The sequence below is a fragment of the Procambarus clarkii genome, chromosome 24, assembly GCF_040958095.1.
Source record: "Procambarus clarkii isolate CNS0578487 chromosome 24, FALCON_Pclarkii_2.0, whole genome shotgun sequence".
NCBI classification, from domain to species: domain Eukaryota; kingdom Metazoa; phylum Arthropoda; class Malacostraca; order Decapoda; family Cambaridae; genus Procambarus; species Procambarus clarkii.
In genome coordinates, this window is record NC_091173.1 from 10,012,968 (window position 1) to 10,027,500 (window position 14,533).

The 14,533-nt window shown below is 38.4% G+C and overlaps 3 non-coding genes across 3 annotated transcripts; 2 read left to right on the forward strand and 1 right to left on the reverse strand.

The window, feature by feature from the left end:
* Positions 1-11,876: 11,876 nt before the first annotated feature.
* Positions 11,877-11,948, forward strand: TRNAP-AGG (transfer RNA proline (anticodon AGG)). The gene has a single exon. It is a non-coding gene; the product is annotated as a tRNA-Pro (tRNA).
* Positions 11,949-12,021: 73 nt separating this feature from the next.
* On the forward strand, positions 12,022-12,093 carry TRNAP-UGG (transfer RNA proline (anticodon UGG)). The gene has a single exon. It is a non-coding gene; the product is annotated as a tRNA-Pro (tRNA).
* Positions 12,094-14,461: 2,368 nt separating this feature from the next.
* Positions 14,462-14,533, reverse strand: TRNAP-UGG (transfer RNA proline (anticodon UGG)). Its single transcript has one exon. It is a non-coding gene; the product is annotated as a tRNA-Pro (tRNA).

Consider the following 14,533-nt stretch of genomic DNA (forward strand, 5'->3'; position numbering starts at 1 on the left):
GAACTGATGGGTGGATAGCCGGCGTGGGAGGTCTGGGGCTCCCCCTTCCCCCTCCCGGGGAGGGGGGAGCTGCGCAGACAGCGGCGCGGTGACGTATGACGTCATACTAGTTTCCGTGTTTTCTGTTGAAGAGTTCTATTCACTAGTTCGGCTTAGGTAGCAATTTTCACCAGAATAGGGGTTTGTTTTGGAATGCTTACCTTTCTGGATGCTTGACCCGGTCGATGGCAGACATAGAATGCTTCCAACCACACGGGGGTTTCTATAGGCCATTGCTCCCCTTGCCTCTCTGAGGGGGCCAGGTTCTGGCTCGTGGTCCCCGGTAGGCCCTAGAACTCCATACACATGACTGATGCCAAAGTCTGACATTAGCATATCAGCCGGTAAAGCTCCGGGGAGCCTCCGGGTCTCACCCAGAAAATGGCGTTTCATTACATTCAACGCTGGTTTTTTGCCAACTTATTTTTTCATATTCTCTGCAAACCATCAACACCAGACTTGTTCTTGATGGAATTATGGAGATGGTGGTTGTGGTGATGGTGTTCCAAACTATAGGGATGCATGAAACTGCATGTGATGCATTTAAAACTTGTAAACAAAAGAGGGCATAGAGATGGAAATGTGCACACAACAAGAACTGCGAAGGGTTACCTGTGAGTGGCCCAACTGCCCGTGTTCCATGGATGCACACTCTTTGCTTTGTTAAAAACCACTCATAACCTATACATTCAAAGGTAAGACCCTGAAACTATGTATTAATTTACATTACTAGCCATGTTTAGTTACAATGAATTTACTGGTGTCTGTTTACTGTAGAATAAACTAAACTCCTGGAATACTGTATTTACTCTGTACTGATGTCTTTGCAAAGTGAGGTTTATTTTGTGGTTATAAGCTCATTCTCTTTCATTTGACTTGTTCTTACTCTTGATATCCTAGGGGTAAGAGACCTAAATAATTATTTTAAACTTACTGACTTGACTACCATGACACGCACGCGCGCGCACACACACACACACACACACACACACACACACACACACACACACACACACACACACACACACACACACTGGAAAATATTGGAGGGGTGACAGGTAAGCTTCTATCATGGATGAAAAATTTTCTGACTGATAGAAAAATGAGGGCAGTAATCAGAGGCAATGTATCGGAATGGAGAAATGTCACAACTCATACTCTCTCTCACACTCTCACTCTCACTCTCACTCACACTCTCACTCACACTCTCTCACTCTCACACACACTCTCACTCACACTCTCTCACTCTCACACACACTCTCACACACACTCTCTCACTCGCTGACCCTGTTGATTGACGGTTGAGAGGTGGGACCAAAGAGCCAGAGCTCAACCCCCGCAAACACAACTAGGTGAGTGCTCATATGTGCATGTGTGTGTCTTAAGTAATCCCTTATCTTCATATTAAAAGCTTTTATTAGGTGCAATTACACTTACGTAATTATGTACACACACACACACACACACACACACACACACACACACACACACACACACACACACACACACACACACACACACACACACACACACACGTACACACACACACACGTACGTACATGTACGTGTGCGCACACTTTCACAGAGTACAAGTACAGTGCTATTAATAAAGGTGGTCTAGCGTAAAATTGCTTTTCGAATTTGAGGAAAGAACAATATAAAACCAACTGTGCTGTTATTGGGCTTCCATGGCAACTGAGACGATATCAAACTGTGTAATTTTATTGATAATCATTAAATGGAATAAATTCCTGCTCAGAAATACTTATCAATGACTTTGGCAAACTCTTACTTGATGATTATTAGAGCCCTATAACCTGATATATGTCTCACCTGTTAACAAAATTCTTGTCTGAAGGTATAAGATGGTAGAACTTTGAACTCCTTGCTGATACAGTATTTGATATAAAAATGTAAAGCATTACTGTGTGCTATAATGTATAGTGTTGTAAGCCATTGCAAGGTTTGGAATAGGATAATTGTGGATAATTATGACTTCCTCAGTACTGTACCTCATTATTGAATGTGTGAAAGATTTGAGATTCTTTCTTGATTTCTCCAGGGATTTAGAGCTCTTCTTGATAATATTCAGGTTTAAATACTAGCCTATGCTTGTTTATATGGCAGTGAGTGAATGATATTCTGGGTAAAGTTTCCTACCGTACTCATAACCCTTTGCATTACATCCCATCAATGGTACAGTATTAGCAAAACTTCTGGGTGAACTGTGAACCTTTACCATTTGTGACATAACAACTTGAAAATTATTGGGAATACCATTGACTTTATAAATCTAATGGCTTTGCTTTGCCTGTCCTCTGTTCCGCCCTCCCTCCTTGCTTCTAGCCCTGAAGCATCTGAAGGCTTCTAGATCAGGGCAAGGTTTAGCTCAGGATGTGGCTCGGGTAGCTACGAGGATTGTCCCCTTTCTTATTCGGGTGCAGAGGCAGTTGAGCTGGCTAGTCCTGCTAAGGCTTCTGGGTCGTTTTTGCACCCAGCTCCTTCTTCCTTTGAAGCCCCTATGGTTTGTGTTCAGTATCAATACTACCTCGGGGTCATTTTGCAGGCTGTCTCGTGCCTGTTTCATCTCAAGCCTGTTGATACACTGCCTGAGCCAGCCTGGTCTTTGGGCTGTGTGCCTGCTTTTTAATCTCTCTTCTTGTTTCCTGATGTCCCCTTCAGACTGATTCCTTTTTCTAAGGCTTTGTTTTTCGTTTCTCTTGCCTCCAGTTGTCAGGTTTGGGAGTTTCTTGATGTCCTAAGGAGGCAGTTTTTTTTTTGTTTCTTTGGCCCCTGTAGTGCATTGCATTCATTTGCTGCCTATATGCTAGTGTGTAGAGGAAATTTCATCAAAATGGACTTTCCCAAGCATATTCCAATGGTATATAAAGTGAATCTTTGAATTAAAAGCTTCCCAGTAGATTAGTTTGGCAAAACATCATGATGCACTTTCACCTCTATTATTCTTAACCAGTGGGTAAATCAAATTTGATGCATATGCAAGTTTGATTCAAGTCTCCCATGAAGCTTTTATTCAGCAATTCTTCAACATTATAACTCCTTTTTTTCAAGTCACTCAGTGACTTTGCAGCTTCCATGTGACATTGGCTGTGATAGGCAACTCTCTTCCCCATGCGTGCACAACTGCCTTTGTAACAACACCCACGAATGAATGAGTAAAAGTTGTCATCATAAATGCATCAACAGCTCAATAACTGAACATACTGAAACAATATGTATGGACAACCTTTGGGCATTTTATCATTTGAAGCACTTGGATTGTTCCATTTTGTGTAGCTGAGTTAGGGTATTGTATAGCTACCCAATGACAATTAATTTTACAAAGTCCCACTACACACATTTTTACTTTTTCTGTACTTTAAAATTTTTTAATAAAATAATTGTAAAGTCTTAGAACAATTTTGTGATATGTCAATGTCAGCAAATTTTGGCATCTTTGTTTGGTATTTGTAAGTATTTCATTGATAATGGGCATACTGTATACATGAAGTTTATAGAATTTGATTTAAGTGGCAGTACAATAATAGTGTGTTGTTATAGCCGATACAGTATTGTAGACTTGCAGTATTCATCACCTGTAAACAGGTTGAGTAGGATTATGCTGGTGGTAAATAATAATACACATTTATTACATCAATAACACACAAGGATGTATACAACAAAGTATGAACCCAACATGTATGTCATTCAGATATTGAGTGCTTGTGTGCAGGTTGATGAGTACAGGAGAGGACAATAATTATCTTGATTTCTGTATATGGAATGACATGTGCCTTAATTCCTGCTTTTTCATACACGAAATTTAGGTGCTGTTGGTGACTGATATTAAAAGCTTAATGGCTGCAACAGCAACATTATGTTGTACAACAATCAGTTATTGTATCATTACCTTCATTTTCATGTTGCAATTGTCTGATATTATATTTTTAATAAAAATCAAATGGATTTCTGTCTCTTTCTCCATGATATTTCCAGAATTAAATAATTTTCTTGGGGACATGCAGTGTGTGTGTGTGTTTTTTTTTTTTTTTACTACTTGTGCCTGCAGAATCGATCTATTAGGCCTTGGACCCCACCTTTCTAACCAATCTAATTTTTCCTCTATTGTCTTCTACACATATTTCTCTCTAACATGCGTGCATACACACACATCCCCAGGAAGCAGCCCATTGGAGCTCTCTAACTCCAGGTACCTATTTACTGCCTAGGTGAACAGATGCATCAAGGTTAAAGAAATTCTGCCCATTTGTTTCTGCCTCGGCCGGAAATAGAACCCGGGCCCTTAGGACTACGACACTGGTCTAATGTCTCTGGTGAGACATTATGGTTTGATTGTGTGACCATCACCATTACCAGAGACATTTTAACACGCAACACTGAAATATTCGACAGGTATAACGGCAACAGAAGACTGGACATTAGCAAGGTGCTATAAATAAAAAAGTCAAGACCAGCAATCAACAACCAGTTAACACACAATTACATTGTACCTACTTCACGACACCAAGCCAATGCAGAAACAGAATCGTATGCCCCTGTCTTAGAAACACAAGCAGCTGCAAGAAAATAAGCTGTTTATATTGATGCATGCAATATCCTATCAATATCCTCTGCTATGCCATTCATCCACTTGTTCTGTACCATCTCACCCAAAGACAATATAAGCCTGTGCAAAAGCATGGTAAATTAGTCTTTGAGAATGTAAGGAGTGACCTTACAAAATGCATCCCTAGGCATCAGACCAAAAATAAGTGTGAAAATGAACTTTGGAGAGTTAATTTTTCCACTTCCCCCGCCAGTTTAGAAAAACCATAAAAAATATTGAAAAGATTTGTGTTAAAATTACTAATCTTACCCTTTTTGTCAAAATATAAATATATATATATTTATATATATATAAAGACAATTGACTTGAGAATGGTCCAGGACGGACCGAAATGTTGTCGTTCCTTCATTTTCTAGTGTGTGGATTGGTCAACATACTTCACCCACGTTATTGTGACTCATCGCCTACATATATACATATATATATATTCTTCCACTGTGGTCTGACACTGTCATATATATATATATATATATATATATATATATATGTATGTATGTATGTATGTATGTATGTATGTGTGTGTGTGTGTGTGTGTGTGTGTGTGTGTGTGTGTATGTATGTATGTATGTATGTATGTATGTATGTATGTATGTATGTATGTATGTATGTATGTATGTATGTATGTATGTATGTATGTATGTATGTATGTATGTATGTATGTATGTATTTATTTATTTATTTATTTATTTATTTATTTATTTATTTATTTATTTATTTATTTATTTATTTATTTATTTATTTATTTATTTATTTATTTATTTATTTATTTATTTATTTATTTATTTATTTATTTATTTATTTATTTATTTATTTATTTATTTATTTATTTATTTATTTATTTATTTATTTATTTATTTATTTATTTATTTATTTATTTATTTATTTATTTATTTATTTATTTATTTATTTATTTATTTATTTATTTATTTATTTATTTATTTATTTATTTATTTATTTATTTATTTATTTATTTATTTATTTATTTATTTATTTATTTATTTATTTATTTATTTATTTATTTATTTATTTATTTATTTATTTATTTATTTATTTATTTATTTATTTATTTATTTATTTATTTATTTATTTATTTATTTATTTATTTATTTATTTATTTATTTATTTATTTATTTATTTATTTATTTATTTATTTATTTATTTATTTATTTATTTATTTATTTATTTATTTATTTATTTATTTATTTATTTATTTATTTATTTATTTATTTATTTATTTATTTATTTATTTATTTATTTATTTATTTATTTATTTATTTATTTATTTATTTATTTATTTATTTATTTATTTATTTTGGTGTATACTGGCAGCAGGTTTTCTTTCAAACATGTTTCATTGAATATGACCGCATATTCTGTATTTATTATTTTCTGGTTTAGGGCTTCTATCCCTCTAACTATTTTCTTAGCATCAGGGCTTAGTTGAAATAGGAGTTCTCCAAAACTCATTTTCGTACTTTTAAGGTGAAGAAAAGAAGTGATTTACTATAGAGTGTATTACACTTATTTATACAATTTGCACAACGTTTCGAACCTCCATGGTTCATTCTCAAGTGAACAGATCTTACAATGCTGGTTGATTTTATACCCGCACTGGGTCAGGTGATAATACAATAAAGGTGAAAACATGGGGGGATACATAAGGGATAAATGTGGGGTGAAACTTAGAGGTAACTGCAGAAGGCTTATTGGCCCATACGAGGCACCTCCTATCTAAACACAAAGATTAATCCAGTGTAATTGGCCTGTTATGTTGGGCATTGTCTTCTGTGTTGGCATCGTTATGTTCTGGTCTTGTCCTTACTCTCATGTCCTTACACCATGAGAGTAAGGACAAGACCAGAACATAACGATGCCAACACAGAATATGTTTAAGCAGTCTCCGTGGTGTAGTGGTAAGACACTCGCCTGGCGTTCCGCGAGCGCTATGTCATGGGTTCGTATCCTGGCCGGGGAGGATTTACTGGGCGCAATTCCTTAACTGTAGCCTCTGTTTAACGCAACAGTAAAATGTGTACTTGGATGAAAAAACGATTCTTCGCGGCAGGGGATCGTATTCCAGGGACCGTAGGAATAAGGACTTGCCCGAAACGCTATGCGTACTAGTGGCTGTACAAGAATGTAAGAACTCTTGTATATATCTCAAAAAAAAAAAAAAAAAAAAAGAAGACAATGTCCAACTTAACAGGCCAATTACTTTATTTATTTATTTATTTATTTATTTATTTATTTATATATATACAAGAAGGTACATTGGGTTTGTGAGAATACATTGGATAGTACAGTAATTACATTCTTGTAAAGCCACTAGTACGCGCAGCGTTTCGGGCAGGTCCTTAATCTAGCAGATAATTTTAAGTAGGTAATTTCAATCAGAATTGATAAATGATAAAGATACATTACAAGAGAAAAATGAGATGAGAGATTACACTGGATTAATCTTTGTGTTTAGATAGGAGCTGCCTCGTATGGGCCAATAAGCCTTCTGCAGTTACCTCTAAGTTTCACCCCACATTTATCCCTTATGTATCCCCCCATGTTTTCACCTTTATTGTATTATCACCTGACCCAGTGCGGGTATAAAATCAACCAGCATTGTAAGATCTGTTCACTTGAGAATGAACCATGGAGGTTCGAAACGTTGTGCAAATTGTATAAATAAGTGTAATACACTCTATAGTAAATCACTTCTTTTCTTCACCTTAAAAGTACGAAAATGAGTTTTGGAGAACTCCTATTTCAACTAAGCCCTGATGCTAAGAAAATAGTTAGAGGGATAGAAGCCCTAAACCAGAAAATAATAAATACAGAATATGCGGTCATATTCAATGAAACATATAAAGAAAGATATATTTTATTATTATTATTATATATATATAATAATAATAAAATATATCTTTCTATCGCAAGTCTATATTCAGGAAGGCACTCTACCTAGATTTAGATGACAGTCAGTGGGACCAAGCACCAATACCAGTGAGATTTGGGGGAATAGGCATACGAAAGGCAACTGAGGTAGCACTTCCAGCATTCTAATCCTCATGTACAGTACAGGATGGGGGACGACCCATCCTGTACTGTACAGGAACTACAGTCCTGTAGTAGTCTACAGTAGTCTGTTGTACAGGACTACGGGACGATCTGGACAAACTGGAGGAATGGTCTAGAAAATGGCTGCTAAAGTTCAACTCAGGAAAGTGTAAAGTAATGAAATCAGGCGAAGGGAGCAGAAGGCTGAACACAAGGAACCATCTGGGAGGTGAAATCCTGCAAGAGTCAAATAGAGAGAAAGATCTGGGGGTCGATATCACACCGAACCTGTCCCCAGAGGCCCACATCAAAAGGATATCATCAGCGGCATATGCTAGACTGGTCAATATAAGAACTGCCTTTAGAAACTTGTGTAAGGAATCTTTCAGGACCCTGTATACCACTTATGTAAAACCAATCCTGGAGTATGCAGCTCCAGCCTGCTGAGTCCATACCTAGTTAAACACAAGACGAAGTTAGAGAAGATTCAGAGGTATGCCACCAGACTGGTCCCGGAACTGAGAGGAATGAGTTACGAGGAAAGGCTAAGGGAGCTGAACGTCACAACCCTGGAAAACAGAAGAGTAAGGGGAGACATGATAACCACCTACAAAATTCTCAGGGGAATTGACAGGGTGGACAAAGAGAAACTCTTTAGCACGGGTGGAACACGAACAAAGGGACACAGGTGGAAACTTAGTACCCAGGTGAGCCACAGAGACGTTAGAAGGAATTTTTTTCAGTGTCAGGGTAGTTAACAAATGGAATGCATTAAGTAGTGTTGTGGTGGAGGCAGACTCCATATAGTTTCAAATATAGATATGATAGAGCCCAATAGGCTCAGGAATCTGTACACCAGTTGATTGACAGTTAAGAGGCGGAACCAAAGAGCCAGAGCTCAACCCCCACAAACACAACTAGGTGAGTACTTGGATAGCCTTATAATGGAAAAGACTGCCACAACAATTCTTGGAAACGCAAATGCTGAGAATAAAGCCTGCTTCCTAGTGGTAACATCACCCCCATGCTGGGGATTTTTTATTTGCTGTGCCCAATGCAGCCATGGGAACTCGCCTCAATCATGATGCTCTCTGCATTGGCGTTGCCCTTTGCCTTGCCACCCCCATCCTTACTGAACATAGGTGCATCTGTGGAATCGCGATGGCAGACCAATATGGTATTCATGGTCTGGTATGTCGTAAATCACAGGGTAAAATTGCAAGACATGAAGTCAACGACACCATCAAGAGGAGCCTTGCCACGGCCCGCTGCCCAGCACAAAGAGAATCACATCTATTCAGACCCAACGACCCACAGAAGTACCCAGATGGGGTCACCTTGCTTCCTTGGAAGGATGGCAAGCAAGTGGTGTGGGACTACACATGCGCTGCCACACTGGTCAGTACCTACCTCAAACACCGCACACAAGCGAAGGGGGCAGCGCTGCTGCTTTTAGGGAAACGCAGAAAACCATCAAATACAGAGGTCTAGCACACTGCTACAGCTTTGTTCCGATCGGTTCGGAGACACTCGGTTCGTGGGGAAAATGTATATTCTTCTCATTGAACTCATTGAAGTTCCTGAAGGAATTAGGTGACAAATTGATCGGCATTACAAACGACCAGAGAGCAAAAAGCTTCTTGATCCAGTGCCTCAGTGTCGTAATTCAGATGGAAAATGCTTGTTGCATCTTTGGCACAAGTCCAACTTCAGAGAAATTCGAAGAGGTGTTTGACTTGCAACAGTGATCGAATCTATCTGTGACATTTATTAAGGTATCCCGTTGGTGGGTTTTTCATTTTACTTGTATTGGTTGTGTTGTGTATGTGTCAAGGCCACATTTTGTAATCATAATCTTGTACAATATAGTTCCCTATATTTATAAATATATAGTGAGGTGGTAGGAGAAGACAGTATGTGCCAGTGCACGTGAGAGCTCGACAAGGTTCCCCGGGTGCTGCATGTCGTCGTCTTCGAGGCTTAAGGGTCCCTACAAACAGAGTTGGTACCCCCTCCCCCCTATTTGAAAAAATATATATATTTATTATTATTTATTTATTTATTTATTTATTTATTTATTTATTTATTTATATTTAATAAGTCCAGACAAATCTGTAGTCTGTAATGAGAGAGTTCTTGTAGATAATTTAAGGGCAAAACGACGTATGCATCCTGCTGAACCGGATTCCCAGTACGAAAACAAAACTGGGAAACTATCCCGTTAGCAAAACGTAGCCAGACGGCACAAGAAACCCGCCCAGTAGTGCTGACCACCTGGCGACCCCCAAGAGTACCCGCGGTAGGGCAGGCACCGTCAACCCACACCACACACAGGGTAGTAACGACCCCGGCAGAGTGAGAGGCCGGCGCCCTCCACGTCCAGAGGGAACACGGGAGCCAAGCCGGCTCTAGGCCCCCTGCTCAACGCTCGAGGTGCAAGCCGGAAAAAAACGCCAGAAAATCAACGCCCCCCGTGGCGATATAGATCCCCAGGCGGCGCAACTATCCGGCCCGTTGAACTTAGGTTACCTTTCGGCATGACGTAACCCAATGGCAAGGAAAAAGCAAAACGTAATCGGGCGACCTCCCGGCGAAGCAGAAAGTCAGGTGTCCGCACAGCATCCAGATGGGAACATCCTAATGGGAGAGAGTGACCTTCGTAAAGGTCTCACTCAGTTTTCATCAGCTGGTAAGTGTTGCCTACTTGGCCGGTGTAGTGCGTTGGGGGGGGGGGGTTGAGGGGGGCTCTGCTCCAGCCTGCCTGACGTTGGGGGTGTTGCCCCCCTCCCCCCTCATCATCCGGCAACACACACTATTATGTTCAGTTCATATATACTTGCCACGACTTCTTTTATTCTTTGTACGCATGTATAAATATTCATCATGCGTACTCTTTCAATGTTCTGTATGCACGTAGCTCGTCTTTTCATTTACACATGTAATGGAATGTTAGATACTTCTGTACGTGGGTAATTATAGGTAATTAATAATGTTAGATATTTAGGATTACTTGTGCATAGGTGATATGCATCCTTCGTTATTATTATTAAGTGCATCATTTATAATTTTGGGATGAATTCTCTAAACTTGTATACTTTATTTACGGACTATTGTTTTCGGGTGCATTTATTTATTTATTTATTTGTTTATTTACTAGAAGGTGCATTGGATTTATGAGAATACATAGCATTGATGTTTTTTACATTCTTGTAAAGCCACTAACACGCATTGCATTTCGGCCAGGTCCTTGATCTAACAGATAATTTTAAGTAGGTAATTTCTCGCAAAATTTAGAAATGTTAACAGGTACATTGTAAGAAAATTTGACGAAGCTTAGTAGGTGCATTATAGTAATATTTGAGGATTATCAACAGGTACATTGTAGCCTAATTTGATGATTATTTCTAGGTATAATGTAGTAAAATATGCGTTCAATACAACAACCATGATATTTAAATTCAAATTCAATTTCAAATTTTTATTCAGATAAAAGTACATACATAGATGATGAGTTGCAAACATAATGTTGGATTTATAGATAGAGCTAGTACATACAAATGCAGACGAGGAGTCACAATAACGTGGCTGAAATATGTTGACCAAACTACACACTAAAAAGTGAAGGGACGACGACAGAGGGCACAAAGTCTTTATCAAACCTCATCTTAGATTATTACATAAACAATTTCATCTATCTTTCACACACCTTATAGTTACAATATCAGCTATAAGGTGTGAAGGATAGATGAAATTGCTTATGTAATAATCTAAGATGACGACGTTACGGTCCGTCCTGGACCATTCTCAAGTCGATTGTGCATACAATACCTAAAGCCAATACCTATACCTATACGCATAGCGTTTCGGGATATAAGATGATAGCAGTGATTACAATGGCGACGTTGAATGGCTTAGACATATATTGGGGAAGTGGGTAGCACAAGATACATTGCGAGTTTAAGGCACCAGGTAGGAAACTATGAGGATGAAATTAGTATTTTTTGGCTTTATTTTTTAATAAGGCGTAGGTTAGACAGCTTTCAATTCGTTATATAGGGAGTGAGTTGTATAGACCAGATGTGCAAAACAGTTTTCAAAGAAATGTTCACATATACTATTAGCACGATGAAAAACATGCAAGACTAAGATACTTCGTAACAGCGGCCTGTTGGTCTAGTGGTATGATTCTCGCTTAGGGTGCGAGAGGTCCCGGGTTCAACTCCCGGACAGGCCCTGGAAAGTTTTTCATTGAGCCATCCTCATCAGGATATAAGAGATAACAAGATAAGAACATACATCAAATCTGTGGCCTGTTGGTCTAGTGGTATGATTCCTGCTTTGGGTGCAGGAGGCCCCGGGTTCAAATCCCGGACAGGCCCTTGCTTATTTTAGAACAGAACACTGTTCAACACTTCTGCGAGGGCAACAGAGAAGCCCACATGTTTAACAGGAAAACATAAATCTCCGACTATTTTTATTAGGAGTAGAATTACTGTTTAGGGCACGAGAAGTCTTGATCATGTAACAGTTATAAACATTAATTCATATTAGAACGTAAAATAAATCAATTTAGGCCAAGGTAGATCAATTCCGTCGAGTTGTGTAGGAATATGGTTCATAGTTTTGGTGCAGAAGGCTCCTGTTTGTCAATCATATTAAGTTAAATCTACTAATCTCCACGCTGTATGGCTACAGCTCTCGGACGACGAGACGTTTTGTCACAATGAGAGAGAAAGCAAGACGCAAAATATCGCAGTCATGTTGGTCAAGGGCAGGGATGGATACTTTCCCGGGACGCAGCGGAAGACGAGTTGTAAACGACAACCATAACATCTACGCGGGTTCCTCCTACATTAGAAACAAGAATCGTGCCCTTTGACCAGTTAAATTACTTTTACTTCTTTCGGTTAACTGGGAGAATAACTGTACTGGGAGAGGTGAAGAGAGCACCCTGAGTTTACATTAGTATACGGTTAAGAGTGCAATTTTCTTTTGCGTTTTCTTTTGGGTTGAGTGGCTGGTATGGGATGTTCTATCAGGTGGTAAACTTACTTATTAATCAGTACCTAAAGGTAAGCGTCTACGTCAGCCTCTTTATTCCCCGCCTACTAACCGTTTTGTACTTGTTTCATTATAATTTAAGTATTCTGAAATTGAATTATTTGCGAATCTGTCCATAAAGTTGTGAATGGCGATGACTTTCACGACTTTTGTAACTCTTTATCTATGTGTGTACTTTTACCTGAATAAAATTTTTGAACTTCTTTCAGTTCAATTTAATTGCTGATCACACGTACAGGGTACAATTATTTCTTTAACGTTCTTCAATTTATTTCCATTTCCAGCCTCAACTTACATCCTCGTGTCCCACTTTCCTTTAATTTATAGAGCCTATCCTCCACCATTCTACCCCCCCCCCCTCCCATCAGTATCTCCTACGTTATCATCATATTCCCTTTTTTTCTTTGTCCTCTTTGGTTGTAAGGTCTTGTTCCCTTAACCAATCCTCATAGCGTAACTCTCTTACCTCTGGCACTAATCTTCTTGCAAAGCTTCGTAAGTTTTCAATTTAGTTTTAGACTTCATATGTGCGGGTTCTAAACCGATGTTTCATATTCTTGCATTAATTTTAAATAAAAGTTGCGTAGATTGCCTTGAAAGATTTCCGGTTTAGGTTTTTGAACGACGTTCTAATGTTTGGCAGCGTCTCATGTGCTGACGATGTTACCCTATTCATGTGTGCCTCTGGTGTTAGTGTTGGAATTATATCTACTCCTAAATATTTCTCTCATTCTAGTCCATGTAGTTGTTTTATCCTTATGGTGTAGATGCGACCTGGTCCTCTCCTTTCCGCATCTTCATTCCTTTACATTTGTTGGGATTGAACTCTAGTAACCATTTGTTTCCCCAATCCTTTATCATTGTTTGTCAAGCACAACTGTAACATAATAATAATAATAATGTTTATTCAGGTAAAAGTACATACATACAAAATGAGTTACAAGCAGAATGTTGGATTTCCAGATGAGCTAGTATATACTATGCCTAAAGTCACTAGTACACTCAGCGTTTCTTCTAAATCTACGCTGACCTTTAGTTACAATGTTCGTCATTCCCAGGTACTCCTCCATTCTCAGTCTGATTACTTTGTATTACATACCATGACTGATCTTGCTTAAAGAGGCCCGCCCGGAAGAGAGCATAGTTCCACCTCTTTCCTAGCTAGTTGGGGGGGGGGGCATCCATGTCAGCTGCCTTCCTATAAGCTGCCTTTTCTAAAAGTTTCCTTCCACTTTTCATCCAGCAGCATGGCGACTGCATATCTTGACACGGTGTGAAGAAATGTTTACAATAGAATACTGATTTGTCTCAATCAAGAATTTGAAAACAAGAACTTCCTAGCTGCACTTAAAACAAAAATCTAAGCAACACGACAAAATTATTCTGCATTTGACGATGTTGATTTTTCTTCCTCTTATTGAAGATATGCCAATTAAAAATTTACCATTTGTTGAATCCGAAATCAAATCTCTAATCGAACAGACAACAGTTTTTTAATGTATCGTTATGTGGATATCCTGAAGAAAATTAAGTCTTATCATTTATAAATGTCCATTGCCTGTCCGAACGTTGAGCCCAGAACCTTTCTCATATTTCCCTAGACTCTCACTGATCAACCAAAAAAAATTGATGATAGTGATGATACTATTGACTGAGTAAATAAGGTTTCCTGTTATATAATATTATGGGCCTGTCCGGGATTTGAACCCGGGACCTCCTGCACCCAAAGCAGGAATCATTCCACTAGACCAACAGGCC